Genomic DNA, 14,022 nt, shown 5'->3' with positions numbered 1-14,022 from the left:
AACCTTCTGAAAGTAAAATTTTGATGAGAATGTAACTTACTTTTCTGTAGGTAATGGACCGAGGATTGAGTCACCAGAGAATACAGGAAAGGAAATGTGGGGGCAGGGTGATGGAGTGAAGTGTAGAAATTGGAAATAAAAGCCTTGAGAAAGTTCTTCAGTTAAAACACATAAACATTGCAAAAATAAAGTCTTCGAAGCCATAGTTTGAAGCTACGGCTGTTTTAGGGGCAATTTTATTAAGGCTAATAGGTAAACCAAATAAGTTAATATCTAATATAGCCAATGAACTTCATATGTTGTAAACTAAAATAGCTTCATAATATATGGCAATATCTTTAGCAGCTACTCCCAGACATCAAGAAATTAAATAAAAAGACTCCAAGCATTCTCTTTTACATAGTCACTAATTAGTTCATGAGGTAATTTTTGTTTTTCCAATTTTCTGAAATTTAATTTCTCATCCTAATGAATGACTTAAGTATAAAGCTGATGTCATTTAAAAAAAAATTGCCCAGACACTATCTTTTTAAAGGTTATTAGAAACCCCACTTCATCCAAAGTAGTCAGGCCAGAGTTCCCTTCCCTCACCTCTAAAGAATATAGGAGATATATTCTTGAGACAAATTAAACAAAGGAGGATATGAATTTGGGTATAGCAGGCCAGCAGAAGGCAAAGGTGAGGAGGCATACTGAGAACAAGGGAATTAACTGAATACTTGCAGGCCACACAGTAAAAAAGCCTTCCCCACCCTCTAATTCCATTCCTTGCCTGGCTCAAAGAATGTAGGCAGCTAATCTCTCTCTCTCTCTCTCTCTCTCTCTCTCTCTCTCTCTCTCTCTCTCACCAGCAGCAGATCAATGGAAGAGTCATCTCTACAGAAACTTCATAGGTCCAGACAGAAGATCTACAGATTTATATATTATCTAAAGAGAACAAAGCTTAGTAGAGAAACTCAAGATGAGAACAACACTTAAAGAACTGAGAGGAAAAAATAAAATTTTTTTCAAGGGCAAATTAAAAGAGAGGGAGGGAGAGAAGGAAGAAGGAATGAAGGAAAAGAGGAAGGGAGAGGGTGTAAGGGGGAGGGAGGGGGGAGGAAGGAATAAAGTAAGGAAGGGGGAAGGAAGGAAGGAAGGAAGGAAGGAAGGAAGGAAGGAAGGAAGGAAGGAAGGAAGGAAGGGAGGGAGGAAGGAAGGAAAAGAATGAGCAAGACAGTAGGAAAACTAGGAAAGTAAAGCATGGTGATACATGAACCAAGAAAAGGTGACACTGTCTAGAGTAAAATGTTGAAGAGAAGCTAAACGAAATGAGAATGAAGGCATATCCATGGAATGCCAACACCTAGGGTGTGTGTGATTTTGTATTGTTTTCAACCTTTCCACGAACATTTTCATTAGAGTAGTCTGAGGGGAAGCCAGATTGTGGGTGGAAAAAAAAGAGTGGGGAATGAGAATAATCAAAAGAAGTAATGTAGGTAGTTGTTTCAATAGGTTTAGCTAGGAAGGAAATGAGAGATTTTACGGAGGTGCTGAAGGAGCAGGAAGGGGTGAAGAGTTGGAATGAGGTTAGGTTGTTTGATTGTATTTGCAATGTTGTTTTTAAGGAAGAGCCTTCTGGCTATCGAAGTCCTCATTAAAAGATGCAAGGAAAAATCAAGAAATTAATGAAGTTAGATCATGGAAAGGGAAAGAACCAAGGCTCAGATGGGAAGAAGGGTCCATGAAAGAGGATGAACTCTCTTCTAATTACTCAGAAGTCAAAGAGAAATGGAACAGTTAAAGATGGAAGTAAGTTTGCAAACTTTGTAGCAGGAAGGCAAGTGAGATCCTTTCTCAAATTTTTCTTTTCTCTGTGGAGTGTTGAGGTCATATGTTGAGAACCAGGATTAGTAAGGAGGAAGAGTCAGAGGTTTAACAACAGTCAAGATGAAGAAGAGAAGCAAGAATTGGTAGAGAACTGGTAAAATTGCCAATGCTTGAGTTGAGACTGGAGTCTGATTTTATTGTGTCCTGAGTAAGTTTGGTTGTGTGATATTTTCACAGTCCAAAGTATCATAAAAGGTGGGCAGTTCCGTCAGTGCTTCACCAGATAGGTACAACGGTAGAAGAACGAGGTAAGGGTTTTGAGATGTTCATAAGTGTGGTAGAAATAATGAATAATTGATCCAAACTATATAAGAATGGGAATGAATACAGGATAGAACTGATATGGAAATAATAGAAGAGTCAGTGGATCAGTTGTTGAAATGAGATAGAAAATTTGGCATATCTCAAGTAATTTAAGCCCTAGCCAGTTTGGCTCAATGGATAGAGCATTGGCCTGCAGATCATAGGATCCTGGGTTCGATTCTAGTCAAGGACACATACTGGTACCTTGGTTGCAGGCTCCTCCCTGGCCTGGGCCCTGGCCAGGGCTCTTGCAGGAGGCAACTGATCGATGTGTTTCTCTCACATCAATGTTTCTGTCTTTCCCTCTCTCTTCCACTCTCCCTAAAAATCAATGGAAAAATATCCTCGAGTGAGGATTAAAAAACACACACACAGTAATTTAAATATAAAATAGGATCTGAGAAAATGGAATCTCCATACATTTAGAGACCATTCGTGATTCCTCCCTTAACCCCATATCTACTCCATAAGCAAGTCTTAGCGCCACAATTAACCTCTGTTTATGCCCTTGTCTAATATACAATTAAACCACTACAACACCTGCTAACAGATGTCTTGCTCTCGCTCTTGTCTCCCTGCTTTTTTCATAATGCCATGTTTACATACTTGCCAGAATACCCTGCTCTGAGTTCAGGACTCCTCAGTTGCTCTCAATCGCACTTTAAATAAAATCTAAATTTCTCACCAAAGCCTCCAAGACTCTATAATCTGTCCCTGTAAACCTGATTTTTGTCTCCCACCACACTTATTACTGATGATGAATTCAATGAACTTAGAGGCCAGGATGCTAGATGGGTCATTCATCTGTCACTGACGTCACATAGAGCACGAGAGAGCTATGATACAATGAAAAGCTCTCAAGAGACTTAGGCTTTTGTTTAACCATCCATTTTAATAAGACAAATGAATCAGGAAAGGGATAAAAACATACTATATTGTAAACCTTTAAAAAAAAGATATGGATTACAATTTACTCATATATGCAGCCTGAGCAATTGTTTGGTAGAGCAGGCACCCAATAAATTTTGGTTGGTTGAAAAAAATGCATATAGTTAAATCCAAAGGTTTTATAAAATGGATGTTTTGGAATCTAGTGTTCTTTCCTCCTATGCATCTATTCCTTCTGCTTTTGCTTTGGGAAATAACTCCGTTTTCACTTCACTGGAACTAGAAGTTTCACTAGAACTGTTGGCCAAGTTGTCCCACCCACTTCTGACAAGTGGCTCAGTCAAAGCCAATCATCTTCAGAGAATTTCAATCTTGACCAGATGATGTTAAGAAAAGGAAAACTGTTGGAGCTGGTTCATGTCAACTGTAAGACACCAAGAAGATTTTCCCTTAATTCCTACTCCCTAAGTGCCTGGGAATCCCACTTTCTTTGTTTTGGGGGAGATGGTGTTTAACTTTTCCTTCATTATTGTGCGTTGCATCACAGATTTCTAATGACTTTTTGGCATAAGTTAAGCCAATTTATTTTTTCTTGCTTGCCAAGAAACATAAACCAAAAAACACAAACTAAAAATTGGAAATCTAATACAATTAGGAGAAAGCATATTTATTGTAATAACTATTGAATACTACTATGTTCAAAACATGATAGCAGACACCCCAAAATTTCCAAATTTTTTCAGAAATAGTTATTGTCTTCAAGGAACTTAAAGGTGTGTTTTTTTTAAGGAAGATTATTAAATAATTTTAATCTGAAGTAAAATGAGATTAGTGGCCTAAGAGACACAAATGAAATGCCCAAGAACTGAGAAAAGGATTCTCTTCAGTAAGGGCTTACGCTAGAACCAGCATTTGGCCTATGCTTAGGACTTGGCGTTCTGACTTAGAAATGGTATCCAGGACCAGCATAAGCAGTACATAGAGAAGGAAAGTTATCAAGTATGCATGATGGTCAGTGAGTAGATCAATCTGCTATGGCACAGGGTTCATGGAGGAAAATAATGAACTAGTACTTTGCAAATGGTGGACTGGAGCTAAAAAGCCAGGCTAAGGGATGTCTGGCTCGGATCCTCTAAATAACTAAAAGCCAAAAATACTACTTGTACAGAGCTATTTGGAATATCAAGGCTTGTAAAGTCATATATGACATTCTAGGACAAGGTAAAAACAAATTAAGAGGCAAATTTATAAGGTACTATGATAGTCTAGTCAAGGTATAATTAGACCAGAATGAAGAAAATTTCAAATTCTTTCTATTTAACTGACAATGGAAAAAGAAGTAAGAATCAAAGAAGGCAGTGCAGCCTTGAACTGAATAAGATACTGAAATTGATACAAAAGATCCCGCAGCTCTGTATTTCAAACCCTCATTTTTCTGCCTTCCCGTTCCTGAGTTTCAGTCATCCATCTCCAGCTGCCCACACAGCATATTCACTTGGGTAGACAGCATGGTCATGAAGTGGCATGCCTAAACGCAAATGTCTCCTTTTATTCTCTCTCCCCATGAGTCACCCCTCTTCTTTTATCCAAACTAAGAAACATCTGTGCCTCTTTCTGTCCTTCAACTCCTCCCATCCATCTCTCCATCATATCACTTAGAAAAGACCCTTATTCACTCATGCCTGGTTCAGTGTAGCCATTTCCAGATAAATCTCCCCGTCTCATTGTTCCCACTACATACAGGACATCAATAAACACTGCCTAAAGTTGATAAATTAATCTGGCAAGCACAGCACAGCTTCACTGCCAGATGGACCTGCTGCTAAAACCACTTAAAAATAATATTACTCCCACTCAGCTGGTGTTGCTCAGTGGTTGAACGTCAACCCATGAACTTGGAAGGTCATGGTTTGATTCCTGGTCAGGGCACATGCCTGGCATGTGAGCTCAATCCCCAGCAGGGGTTGTGCAGGAGGCAGCCGGTCTATGATTCTCATCATTGATGTTTCTATCTCTCCCTCTCTCTTCTCTCTGAAATCAATAAAAACATATTTAAAATATAAAAAGAAAATGAATAGAACCCAAGGTATCATTGCTGCAAAGGAAAAACTTAAATAATAATAATAATAATAATAATAATAATAATAATAATATTACTCCCATGCTTAAAAATGTATAATGGATCCTACATACTCCAAATTTTGGTGGGTAACAACTATTCTATTCTATTTTGTTTTATTTCTCAAGGTGCACGGTGTTATGTGTGTGTGCATGTGTGCATGTGGGGAGTGCCTGTGGGAGTGTGCACACATTAGCAGTGGAGTCACAGGAGATAGGGGAGAGGAGACTGGACCTTCTCTGGGAGGAAGGACACATTCCCCCATTAGACACCACCTTTCAATTCTAAGGAGCTGGGATGGGGAAAGAAGGACATTGAACAGGCAGCTGTTATACTTGCATCTACTATGGTGAGCTCTGGCAGGTTAAAATTCTCTGCCTATATGTTCATGTAGTCAGCTGCTGGGTATTCAGAGGTTTCTATCCATTGAACTAAACCACATAATGTCCAGTTTTAATCCACATTTCTCCAAAAGGAAAACCCTATTTACCAGTAGATGCTTAAAAAATACTGATTCAGTCAAGTAACTGCAGGTAGCTTGACACCTGAAAATCATCAAAACACTATTAAACACTATTTTCATTCTAGGTAGACAACAGATATGAAAAGGCAGTTTAATGTGATTTTAGTATTTACTTAATGCTTATTTAGAGATCAATTATCTGCTGCTAAAACCATTTAAAAATAGTATTACTCCCACTTGGCTGGTGTGTCTCAGTGGTTGAGCACTGACCCATGAACAAGAATAATCTTAGTGTCTCTAGTCTCAGTTGAATACTCATGTAAAAGTATATTTGTAAATGTTGTGTAACCACCGTTTATGATTGTCTTTAAGGGAACAAGGTCTTCCTTGGATGGTATTGCTCAGGCGCGGCCCTGTCTGAGGACAGGCTCAGAGGCAGACAGGGTGGGAAGAAAGTGAAAGTTTTATTAGCTCCAAGCCCAGGTCCCTGGTACCTTGCTGCAATTCAGTGTACTCAGGAGACAGTTAAGATGAAATGGCAATGTTCCCAACTTTAATGAGTTCAGAAAGAACACAGATTTATGGGTAATTCACACTGGTAATGTTTGCCATGGGCGTAGGAGACTAGGAAGACAAATGTGTTTGTCATAAGATGAAGAGTTTACCTGAATGCATTAATTTAGTAATTAAGAGCTGAACTATTCTCTTTTAAATTTAGTGACGATAGTCCACTTAAAGATATATTTTTTACAAAGTTTTGCAATAGATTCTTAATACACTAGGTTCATTACTCAAATGTCTCCATCTGGCAGCTTCTGACTTCATCATTATTAAAAACTCGGCATTGTTTCAAACATCTGGGCTGTCTGTCTTAAAGTGAAAACAAGAACCACAATGGAAATTGTGACCAAAGCCAGCCACCTTTTTCATGTAAAAAAAAAAAAAATGAAACATAGTGCATATTTTACTAGAGCATCTAATGGTTATTTTTCATTCCGCTGTTCGAGCCTTGCTCTTTGATCTAATCACCAAAGCATCATTCACCAGAACCTCAAGGGTGGACTTCACTGCAGTTGCATTTCCTCCTGGGGAAAAAGAAACAGCTCACTGCCGCTGTGATATACCTGATCTACAGTGATTTTGCATATAAATGTATGTTTTGTGGCAATAAAGCCACTATCTATCCTTTTATTAGTCAAAATTCCTCAAGGCTAATATTCATCTATTTATTTACTCAGCACATATTTATTGAGTATCTCTTATATGCAGTACCATTGATATTCAATTATTAGTATAAATGTGTTCCAGCCTTCTAAATTATAGGTAGCAAGTATTATTGAAATTCTTCATTCAGTTATGAGCAAACAGGAAGGTCAACTTATTCTTATGAATATATATAGGTATTCTCTATATATTCTTATAAATATATATAATCTATGTAGTTTTAAATAAAATTAGAATAAATAAAAATATAAATAATTATCATTCTTCAAAGCTGCTCAGGAATCTGGCCTGATTTCAGACATGAAAATGTTTGTACTTTATTAATGTTACAACATATAAATGAGCATTTATTATGCATAGCACTTCATAGCTTTGCTCTTTGGAAAATTTTTAAACCTCCCTTAAAGTTATTTACTAAAGGCAGATGTCATTTTCTGCCCTTTCTCTTTAGTAAAAGCTTCATTGATCCAAGGTAATGAAAAGTATCCCTTGAGGTTGAAGCCTCATTCCCCACCTCCCCACAAATAGGGGCATACACCAGAGTCACATTTCAAGACTTTAAATTTCTTAGTCAAATAGCCTGTGCATGGTGGATATTTGATTGACTGGTTTATTAGATTTGCTGATTAATTAAAATGTGAATTGAATACATTTACAACTCTAGTTAAGAGCAATGAAATGAAATATGGTTGGTGAGCAAATATAAATAAACTGGAAATGAGCAGTCATGAAATCTCAAGTTTTGAAACTTTCACTTTTAGAAACAAAAACTGTCTTCAAAGTTTAATTTGAATTCATAATATGGAATAATGCTTTAGGTGGCACCTGAGAAGAAGCACTAAATTAATTTATTTTTTAAAAAAATATACTTGATTTCAGAGAGGAAGGGAGAGGAAGAGAGAGATAGAAACATCAATGATGAGAGAGAATCATTGATCAACTGCCTCCTGCATGTTCCCTACTGGGGATCGAGCCTGCAACCTGGGCATGCGCCCTTGGTCAGAATTGAACCTGGGACCCTTCAGTCTGCAGGCCGACGCTCTATCCACTGAGAAAAACCAGCTAGGGCAAACTTATTCTTTAAATTAATATTGTTGAATGAATAAGTTGTATGATTATTTCCTTGATACACTGTTTTAATTCAAACTCTGATGAATTCTGATTCGTTTTAATTAAGGCTCAAAGATGAACAGAATGTAATACCTAAGCATATTACAAATTATCTATTCACAACATTCAACTTCCAGATGAAAAAAAAAAACTGTCCTGGAGGAGTAAAACAATTACTCCTATATTTATTTCAAACTAAACTAGACTAGAACCCAGGTTATAAACATTTATTAATCAGCATTAAGTACAATGGTTAATTGTATGTGTCAACTAGCTGGACCACAGTACCCAGATATTTGGTCAAACATTATACTGAATGTTTCTGTAACAGTGTCTTGGGATAAGATTTACATTTAAATTGGTGAGCTTTAAGTAAAGCAGGTTGCCCTACATAAACGTGGGTGGGCTTCATCCAGTCAGTTGATGGCATGAATACAACAAAAGGCTGACATACCCAAGAAAGAGGGAATTCTTGAGAAGACTCCCTTCAGAATTCATCTGCAACATTGGCTCTTCATGGTTCTATGACGATGCCGGGGTCCAACCCCAGCGGGTCCAGGGGTCCCCAAAGGTGTAGACGGAGACAGCGTTCAGTTGATGAGCAGCCTAGCCAGGATCTCCAGCCAAGTTCTGGTCTGGATCTCCAGCGAAGTTCTGTTTAGGATCTCCAGCCAGGTTCTGTGTCCATGGTCTCTTGCTAGGTTCTCCAGCCAGGTTCTCCAGGTTCTCCAGCCAGGTTCTGTAGCCATGTTCCCTCGCTAGGTTCTCCTGCCAGGTTCTGTCCTGGTTCTCCAGCCAGGTTCAGTCACCAGGTTCTAGTCAGGTTCTCTTGCCAATTTCTGTAGTCAGGTTCAGTCCAGGATCTTTTGCCATGTTCTCTCGCTAGGTTCTGTCTCTAGGTTCTGAGGCCAGTTTCTGTCCAGGATCTTTTGCCATATTCTCTCCAGCGAAGTTCTTGTCTCTAGAGAACGTTCTGTGTAGGTTCTGTGCCAATTTCTGTCTCTCCTCTGTTCTGACTTATTACATCTGTATTTATACCAGTTGATTCCAATCCTATCTATCTCTATTTCAAAGGTTAGGGCGTTTCTTATCTCCATTCCAGGGAGTAAAGATTATGTAGCTTAAGCATGATTGTTCGTAGTTAAAGTGATTAATTACCCACCTGGCACTTAGTTAAGAGGTTTTATTCCCTCCCTAACTTCAGGGGAAAATCCCTACCTGGGGAAACAACCTTTCTCAGAGACCTTGGTTAAAACACATAGTGCCAAGAAGGTGAGCAAACATATTAAGAACAGTGTGCCATATATGCCAGGTCCCTTGAAACAGCAAGCATGGACCGGCTCCCGGCAAATTCCCCCTTTTTTATTTTTTAAAAGCAGGCATTAAAATGAAAAACCTGAAATGCTCTCTTGTATCCATTTTAAGAGTAGGATTGGCACTTTCTGCTATTACCTGAGTCCTGATCTATCACCCCAGGGAGAGCTTGCCAATCCTGCACTTTTCCGGGGTGGAAAGGCTGCAGTGTGGTTAAGGATAAGGCTCCTTGGGCCTACCTCCTCCCATGCCTTTACATTTACCTTTCCTTCTTCAGAAAAGCATGGACATACTTCTTGTATAAAACGTTCTGTCTGACTAGGAGTAACCTTAATTCCTCTGTTAGCAAGCATATGTGTTAAAAGATCAATACAGAGTCTTATTTCTTTAGACTCAGTATAGCACATCTTAATCTAAAGATCAATACAGAGTCTTCTTTCTTTGGACTCAGTATGGCACATATTCTCAATCTAAGTTCTGTACTATCCACCTTCTTACCCTATTTATCCTCTATAGGGGGGTTTGCAGCACCCTGGTGGAGTCCTATCCGTCCCGAGTGTGGGGTTCTCAATGGGGAGGGCTTACCTAGGGGAATCTTGTTCCAGGGGTTCCCAAAGGTGTGGACGGAGTCAGCGAAGACTATCCACCCTCTTCCTATGGTGGAGTCCTATCCGTCTCGAGTGAGGGGCGCTTACCTAGGGGTCCCTGTTTGGGCGCCAGATGCCGGGGTCCGACCCCAGCAGGTCCAGGGGTCCCCAAAGGTGTGGACGGAGTCGGCGAAGACTATCCACCCTCTTCCTACGGTGGAGTCCTATCCGTCCCGAGTGTGGGGCGCTTACCTAGGGGAACCCTGTTCGGGCGCCAGATGCCGGGGTCCAACCCCAGCGGGTCCAGGGGTCTCCAAAGGTGTAGACGGAGTTGGCGAAGAAGGAGTGACACGGAGACAGCGTTCAGTTGATGAGCAGCCTAGCCAGGATCTCCAGCCAAGTTCTGGTCTGGATCTCCAGCGAAGTTCTGTTTAGGATCTCCAGCCAGGTTCTGTGTCCATGGTCTCTTGCTAGGTTCTCCAGCCAGGTTCTCCAGGTTCTCCAGCCAGGTTCTGTAGCCATGTTCCCTCGCTAGGTTCTCCTGCCAGGTTCTGTCCAGGTTCTCCAGCCAGGTTCAGTCACCAGGTTCTAGTCAGGTTCTCTTGCCAATTTCTGTAGTCAGGTTCAGTCCAGGATCTTTTGCCATGTTCTCTCACTAGGTTCTGTCTCTAGGTTCTGAGGCCAGTTTCTGTCCAGGATCTTTTGCCATATTCTCTCCAGCGAAGTTCTTGTCTCTAGAGAACGTTCTGTGTAGGTTCTGTGCCAATTTCTGTCTCTCCTCTGTTCTGACTTATTACATCTGTATTTATACCAGTTGATTCCAATCCTATCTATCTCTATTTCAAAGGTTAGGGCGTTTCTTGTCTCCATTCCAGGGAGTAAAGATTATGTAGCTTAAGCATGATTGTTCGTAGTTAAAGTGATTAATTACCCACCTGGCACTTAGTTAAGAGGTTTTATTCCCTCCCTAACTTCAGGGGAAAATCCCTACCTGGGGAAACAACCTTTCTCAGAGACCTTGGTTAAAACACATAGTGCCAAGAAGGTGAGCAAACATATTAAGAACAGTGTGCCATATATGCCAGGTCCCTTGAAAAAGCAAGCATGGACCGGCTCCCGGCATGACAGACTGTCTTTGGATTCACATTGCCACTCTTTCCTGTGTCTCCAGCCTGCCAGGCCATCGGATTTTGACTTTCTAAGTCTCCACAATCATGTGAGTCAATTCCATAAGATAAATTTATATATTTTTTCATAAATATTATATTAGTTGTTATTAAAGCAGACCAGAGAAATAGACTAAGACACTTATATTTTGAGGTTATAATGGGGAAAATAGGTCCTAAAATCCTGAAAATAATGTGTCAAAAGTTAGGGTCTACAGAATAGAATCAAGGTCTTCTGAACTGTTGATATAGCAAATGAGGTGTGAAGGTGTGCTGGAAAGCAGCCAAGTCCCAACCATCAGAAGTCTAGTTCTTATGTTGGGTTCCAGTCCCATTTTTGCTATTAGATTATGAATTTCTTGGAAATATTTTTAAATTGTGTGGTGCAAAAGTCTTACGTGCTTCCTGGCATATATTAGACATATAGTAAATGTGTGAGGAATGAATGAATGAGAGAAAGGAAGGAAGGAAGGAAGGAAGGAAGGAAGGAAGGAAGGAAGGAAGGAAGGAAGGAAGGAAAAGAGGGAGGGAGGAAGATTCTCTGTGTAACCATGGGCAATTCACTTCAACCTTCTAAGACTCAATTTCTCCAAAGAAGATTAGATAATTTCAAATTTTAGTAAGTCTGTAACTAGACCATCACTGGGGTCATTTCTTCCTCTAAAGTTCAGTGGCTCATCTTGATTGTTACAGTGTTAAAATTATTTTCTCAATTCAAATGTAAAGCATGTTCTTGTTAACAAGTTTGATTATGTCTTCTAAATTTAGCAGTCATATTCCTGTCATTAACATTAAATACTTAATGACTCATTTGTATGTTCATAACTATACTTTAAATTAATCTTGAATAAATTAATGTGGGAGTTGAGGGAATATTTTTCCTTATTTATTGTAGTAATGTTTCAAGATAGTTTTATTAAAGATTATGAAGATAAGTTTTAAGTAAATGTAGTATAAAAATTATGCTTAGTTTCAATATTAGGAAACTCCAGTTTCAATTTTTGTTCAAGAAGAATCATGACAATCTGATTGAGTGACATATTCATATCAAACTTTTTAATATCCCTCATTCTTGTAGCAAGATATTCAATATCCTTTATAGATGACTCTTTCAAAATATGTTTTGACAATAATGTATTAAACCTAACCTTGGAACATAGTTCTCTAAGGTCTTTTGCAGCTGGAAAATTTTATGAGGCTATGCTTATCTAACTAAGCTATGAAGATTTCAATTGATTAATAGTAACAGCAATTCTATTCATCGTAATTCTACATAGAAAAAAAGTTTAAATCAAAATCTGTATAAAAGCTTTAGTAATATATTGCTGATATTGAAGTCATGTACTAGTAACCTCAAGTGTTCAGAACCTACAAAAGGCCCTTTAGAAAGTGATATATTCCTAACACATATCATAAGAGTAAGTTATTTCAGATACTTATTCAGAGCCTATCTATGTCTACTTTACAAGCAATTAAGTAAGTTTGGCTATCTGATTCCCCAGTCCTAAAATAAATTAGAAGAAAACAATTAGGAATAAAAGGAGGACTGTGGGAGGTAGATGTGTACAATAAGCAGTGAAATGAGGAAACTAAACACAATCCAGTCAATTGTCCTGAGTCACTATACCACAGCACAGTTACCTAATTGATGTTCATAATTATGATGCATAGACTAAGTATGACTACATTATATAAGTGATATGTATATTTCATTTTTAAAATGTTTCCATCAAATATGGTTGAAATAAAAGTATGTTTTGCTTGAAAAGCTTAATTTTCAGTTACTTCAGAAATTACCTTTGTAGAACCTAATCCTCCAAGGAGGCATTTACCTGGAAAAAATATTTTTATATATAACAAAACCTTTGAAAATTCACCCCTTGAGAATTTTAAAAGCCAAGGACTATCATATAATTCATTATAATGCTGAGTTGGGTATTGTTTCAGCATGTGTTGAATTACTAAGTGAAGGTTATAGATTTTATACAACCACATGACCCTCCATTGCTAGGAAAATGTTAACTTTTATATCAGAAGTAATTTCTTAGCCTTTTTCCCCACTGAAAACTCAATAAATTATTGTTAAACATATAAATATCCAACCCGACTAAAGTTTTATGTGGCTGTAACAGCAGGCCACTGAAGGCTAGCTGCGAATGCTTTTGGTTAGCACAGATTCCTACTGTTTAAAATAATTCACAAGTGTACCTTAAAAAGAGTGGGAGCTACAGACATAACACAGAGCACTAACAAAAATTCAAAAGTATTTCCAATGCCCTTCTCCAAACATAGAGCCTCCTTCTCTACGGCAGCTCCTGCCGAGCATCCTGAGTGACAACAATCCCACAGATTAGCCATCACTAACCACTCAGTTCCTACACTCCCTTAACCCTTGGAGCCTCTCCTCCACCTCTGTAGAACCTCATCCTCCAAGGAGGCATTTACCTAGAAAAATATATGTTTACATATAATAAAGCCTTTGAAAATTCACTCCTTGAGAATTTTAAAAGCCAAAGACTATCATATAATTCATTATAATGCTGAGTTGGGTATTGTTTCAGCATGTGTTGAAATCAGCATGTGAAAAATTACTTTTTCTCTAACTTACTTGCTTAAGTATGTCTGCCACTACATTGTTTTTAATGCCAGTGCATTATCTGCCCCATTAACATCTTTAATTTCTCAATATCCATTAGCCACCCTCTTCTTGTCACTTTCCAACCCATTCATCTACCTCTATAACCTTGAAGCTCTCCTCAGCAGGAGAAAATTCCACAACTGGACAGATTAATAGCACTATCTACCCTATCTAATAATAGAGAAACATGGTAATTAACCATAACTTCGTTACCCTTCCCATTGGCTAATCAGCGAGATATGCAAATTAACTGCCAGCCAAGATGGTGGTGGGCAGCCAGGCAGCTGAAGCGAACATGAGGCTTGCTTGCTCCAGTGACGAAGAAAGCCAAGGTTCCCCGC

This window comes from Myotis nattereri (assembly GCF_964212035.1).
Source record: "Myotis nattereri genome assembly, chromosome: 3".
Taxonomy (NCBI): Eukaryota; Metazoa; Chordata; class Mammalia; order Chiroptera; family Vespertilionidae; genus Myotis; species Myotis nattereri.
This window is presented reverse-complemented; position numbering follows the sequence as displayed.